The sequence below is a fragment of the Zea mays genome, chromosome 5, assembly GCF_902167145.1.
Source record: "Zea mays cultivar B73 chromosome 5, Zm-B73-REFERENCE-NAM-5.0, whole genome shotgun sequence".
NCBI classification, from domain to species: Eukaryota; Viridiplantae; Streptophyta; class Magnoliopsida; order Poales; family Poaceae; genus Zea; species Zea mays.
Window position 1 is genome coordinate 62,404,528 of NC_050100.1, and position 5,728 is coordinate 62,410,255.

The 5,728-nt window shown below is 47.1% G+C and overlaps 1 pseudogene; it reads right to left on the reverse strand.

Annotated features, from left to right (window-relative positions):
* Window positions 1-368: 368 nt before the first annotated feature.
* On the reverse strand, window positions 369-3,953 carry LOC103628230 (U3 small nucleolar RNA-associated protein 18 homolog; annotated as a pseudogene).
* Window positions 3,954-5,728: the final 1,775 nt, after the last annotated feature.

Below are 5,728 nucleotides of genomic sequence, written 5' to 3' on the forward strand. Positions count from 1 at the left end.
AACCCTAAAATAGAGCACAAAACACTAACCAAGCTTGCATACATCCAATCCAAAGGATTCTGATTCAAAATGCAATGAACATACCCTTGTATACCCTGTATACTCACACAAATACACAATATATGGCTCTAGCCTCCGGGATTACTTCCATGCATTAGACCAGTTTACCAACAGGAAACTGAGATTATGTCTTCAAAGAAAAACTAAACTTTTGCAGCCAAGCAGACCACCAGTCCACCACCATAAAGCAAACAACAGCACAACAACTTGTGTACGACTACTACAAAAGACATGTACGAGATTGCCAGCCTATATCGAAGCATTGAAACCAGTCGCATCAAAGCGTAAAGTGTAATGATGGGAATGGATCAGCATACACTCACTCGATTCATGGAGTGTTCAAGAAAGAGTACAAACATAAACGTCAAAAAGGGTTTTCGCCAAGTAACCATCGTCCTATTCTCACCATATGCACTCTCGTAATGGTGGAGCTTGTACAACAGGACCTTTCCACCTGCATGTCTGACGGACAAGAAGTCGCTGCTAGGCACCGTGGATAGTGGAGGCTGAACCGAGGCCCTGGCCAGTTCTGGAACACGCTGAATGACGGTGCAGAGCGAGAGGCCAGCCAGGGAGCCGTCGTCCGTTGCCTTGTGGATGCATTTCCAAGGTCCCTGTGGTAAACATGGCCATCTCCACCGCTGCTCAGTAGCTGGTTCCCACCATCAGCAAAAGCCAGTGAACACACGCTTCCATTCATCTTGAGGGTTGTGATGACCTGCTTTGTCTTGGTAGAGATAAGAGAGATGTACCCTTCATTACCGACAAAAGCAATGGTTCTTGAATCAGGTGATGTCTCAAAGCTCTCTAGGCTTTTTTCCTCACATCATGTCAGAGGTCCAATCTTTGCTAACAGCAGCATTCACCAGGCCAAATGAGTAGAAGAACTTCCTCCTGCCTGATAGGATCACCTCAGAGGCTCAGAGCCATCAATAAGCCTTGTGTACTGGACAGTCCCCAATAAATATGCTCTGGATCTTGGGGTTGGGGGTTCTCTTTCCGTCAATCTGGAAAAACCTCATATGCTTGTCCAAACCTGCAGCAAGCATTAGTTGTCCATTCCTATGAAACTGCACTGAATTGATAGGACCACCCTAGATGTTGGCATCAACAAGCCTTGACAATTCCAGCATCCCAGGTAAGAGCTTGACAATATCCTTGGCAACAAGCTCACCGTTATTTTGAAGGATATCATCGACACAACCCTCATCATCTGATGCGGCAGGAAGAGAAGCTTTTCTTGTCCATATCAGCCCAGCCAGTAAAGGGGTTCAATTTTGCATGCTGACCATGCAACCTGGCCTCATACTCTTTCCATGAAATGAAATGCTCATGTTCGTCTTTTCTCAGCTTCCTCAACCTTAAAACCTTCACAATGTCCACCTCTATCATTTCTTCCTCCTCGTCCACCCATACAGGCTTCCTCCCATTGATACCCACCACGTCTTCCTCATCCTCATGGGCCATATCCTCCTCATATGTAGGAAAATAATCCATGCCACCACCAGTAGATCTATCTCTGAAAAACAAAGGCGCATCACGGTCAGGAGCTACTGCAGCCCTACCTCAGTGCCAAATTCTAGTGGCGCATAAAGGGAACCAAACAATGAGCTCTCCAGCTACCGCATCTTCTCTTCCTCTTTGTTCTGCTGAGCTTCCAACAACTTAGTCTTTTTCTTCTTCCTTTTCTTATTGTGATTCTTCAATTTTGCATCCTTCCCAGCTTCTACATCTATGGAGGTCGAAGAGCCAATGTCCTCACCATTGCCATCATCAGCTTCACTTTTCTTGAGGCGGCGCTTCTAGACCGCATCCTAGGATATCAAACTCATCTTTCCTTGAGAATTAGTCTGCCAAAATAATCACAATAACATCAACGCATATAAATTCCAATATTACGCATTAGAATACAAAAGCTATGTTGGTACCGACTGTAGTGGAAGGTTGGAATGCTCTGATGCTCAGCAACACAACGGGCCGGGGCAGCGGTGTTGTTCAGCGTGTCCCGTCAATATACAGTACGAATGTATTTATAGGTAACCAAGTGAGGGGACATGCTCTTATAAGTACGATTATGTGTCTGGTTACTTACGTTATCCCCATAATATTCTCCCTTAGGGGTCACTACAGTGAAGTTAACTACAACCTGAACAAACACACCATCAACCCTACACCGGGGTGGTGCTTACACATGGGCCTGAGTAAGCCAGCATGGCGCCATGTGGGCCCATTCCGCCAACCCACGCGGGCAGGAACTGTGGTCTTCGCTCGAGGCGTTGAGTCTTCGAGTCTTTCCAAGGTTAGTGCTTGGTGTAACACCCCGTCCAATCCCTAGACCGGCGGTACTTACTCCTGGCAGCTCTCTAGAATCATATATCGTCCCCACAGACCAACACGGATCTTTTGTGCACACTTTGTTCTCACTCATGCACACCCGAGAAAAACTCCCCGGTCGGTCACTCATCCCAAATTGCTCCAAGCCAAGCACGCTTAACTTGGAGGTTCTTTCGAGATAGGCTTCTGAAAAATAAGATGCACCTTGTTGACATGATTACTCTATTAATTTTATTAAGCCTTGGGCCAGTATATCATACTTGGAGTCGTGGCGAGCAATGTCTTGAAGAGCCCCCGTTTAGGCCGACTAGTCCCTTTGCTCCCATGCTTTCGCTAGTTCTCCGACCGAGGCGCTGCCTTCAGTGCGGGTTGATGTAGACTTTGCTTCCTGTGACTGACATAACCTACTTAGTTTATGTTTTAAGTAGACCGAGCGAGGGGGGGGCGGACGACCTTCGCTCCAACACTAGCCCCTCGAGGGGCCGATTCAACTTGGTGAGCTGGCCCCGAAGTCTTTTTTGGGAGATGGCTGAAACGCTGCCCTCGCTAGGTTGAAGTGGTCCTCGCGGGGATTTTTACCCGCTCGGCTCACAGAAAAACCCTAGTTTCGACTGCTTAAGCATTTTCTGCGCATCGTCCATTTTTTCTCGTCGCCGGTAAACTGGCCCACGTCAAGTAGACCGCCCGCCGCCGCAGTTGGTACGTGATGTCGTCGTCCTCTTCATCATCATCATCTGTCGCGGCCGCGTCATCAAACGTGGCATCGTTAGAGAAGACGATTAGCGATCCAGCGGCAGTAGTGGAGCTGCTACCGGATCACACTATCGAGTTCGGGACCTCGCGGATTTACTCGGGTCGCATTCATGAGATGCAACATTTGGGCTACTTTGAGAATGGTGTGGGGTGTGCTCCGGGGGCTGAAGAGGTCCCCGAGCCGGAGGGTTGTAATACCCAATTTGTAATTTGTTAGAAATAATATAAATAGAGAAAACAATCTCTTTATGTGAGTTTGACCTTTATGTACCATCACATGTGAACATCATATTCAACAACAAACAATTAATAAGATATATGCCAATAAATTATGCATCATGCTGGATTTTATTTTTGTGTGCATTTTGTGACAATATAAAAATAATGTGACAGGAAATATATTGAAGTCCAAAAAGGGGAATTTAGAATATAAAAGAAAATCTAGAATTTAGAAGTGGAGAAAGAAAAGAAATACCACATAAAGCATAGGAAATAAACATATACATAAATATATTCTCTTCATCCCCAAATTTAATTGGCACATTTGATATATATGTAAATCCATAACTGAAAATTCAAATTGGAATTTGAAATCTAAAAGAAGAAAGGAAAAATCTAAATGTGAAAAAGAAAAGAAAAAAGGGAAAGAAATAGGAAAGGGGGGGGGGGCGTGTTGGGCCCAATCTCCCGGGCGGCCCATGTTCTCTTCAACCGCGCAGCCCACAGAACCACACTCTCCCGCACCCGCTCACCGACGTGTGGTCCCCACTAGGCAGCCGCTTTCCCCCGCGCCCACATCGGACCATGTCTGCGCTACACCGTGGGATTTGCGGCTGACAACATGGGCCCGTTGGTCATTGTCTCGGCGCCTTCTGTTCCTCCCTTCCACCGCAGAATCCGGCTGGCGCGGTTGCTTCGCCGCAAAATTCGCGGCCGTGGGTTGACCTGGCCGCCATCCCGGGCTGGGTACAAATGAAGCCGTGTACTTTTTCTTCCCCCTCCGTGCTCGTATTTGTCTACAACCTCACCAGCGAGCTCCTAATCAACTGGCGATTGCGGCGGCGCCCGGGATTCCGCCATCGGATTGCCACCTCCACCGCCTCGACAGTGAACGGTCTTACTCCGTGCTGGTGCCCTTCGTCGTCGTCGAAGCCGGGTGTGGAGCAGCACAGCCCCGAATTTGCCGCAGCCCAACCTAATTCGAGCGCTCGCGGTTACTCGCCAGGATCACGATCCGCCTCGGGCTCGACTGCACGCGTGGGCGGACCTTACAGTGGGTTAACCACCGGTATGCCACTCATCCATGAGCTCACCATAATCTTTGCATTGTGTCGCTGCTGTCAAAATTTGGGAATGGTTCTCGTGGGCGTGGGCGCGCTGTTCACTGGCGAAATCGCCGCCGCGGTGGAGGCTTTGACTGCTGTGCGCCGAACGTAGGGAAGAAGATGAACCCAGGGCCCTCGATTTCGCGATGTGTGGTTCTGATCGGATCGGGGTATAACATTTCACCTGGATAGATTTCCACCGTGGATCTGTGATCATGTGGTAGTCGGGCGGATCACGTTTCATTAAATCGCGGCCGTTAGATCTAGATCCGAAAGCCCTTATCGCGTACCGGTTTAATAAATGTAGATCTAATCTAGGCCGTAGGAGTGAGATCGAGCGGCCTAGATCCTAACGTACCCCTTCGGCCGATGACTTTGCGAAAGAAACCCTGAGCTTTACAGAAATGAACCCGCAGTCTAGTGTCACTGTCGGCTGAGTCTAGGATAATTTACCTGCTGGCCCCTGTACTTCTCTGTATTTGAGGCCCCGTCCAGAGAGTCATAAAATCAGAAAAAATGCATTAGAAAATGAGCTTTAATATGAAAACAATTCATAGAATTTGTATAATTCATAGAAAATGCATATGAACTCCAAATTGGACCATTCCAGTACCTATAATTTTGTAATATTACCCTCTATCAAATAGTGACACTGTTTTGGCATGAAAGACTCATTTAAATTTATCTAGCACTTAATCTTGTATTAAGCTCATAAAACATTAGAAAATCCATAACTTAAAATCTAAACCTCCAAATTTAATGATTCCAGTTCCAGTGATCTTATTTTAATGTCTAGTTTATTACTGTATATTCCATTTGCATGTTTGATGTGATGTTAATTTATGCTATGCTATGTATGTATTGCGTTGATGCGAGTAGACGAACAAGCCACTGTGGAATCTGAGGTTCAGCAAGTAGAGACTGCTGAGCAGGAGCTCGTTGAAGGCAAGTTGTGCCCTTGATCACTTCTTTTACCCAGTCATGTTCTTATTAATCATAATGATCTGCATAGGTTAATTTTGATGGGACCCAATAGGATACCCTAGATTTTGACTATCTTTATACCTTGCTTCACCACTGGTTTTACTACTAAGTTTTTGGGTAGTACATGCTATTTGTCGGCGTTTCGAGACCGGGGGGTCCCTAAACCGACGAGTGAATGTCGCCGCGTGCCCCAGCCCAGATGGGTCGACGCGAGACCGAGCGCGAAGGGGGGAAGTGAGGTGGCCGGAGACAAGCGTGAGAGAGGTGGAAAT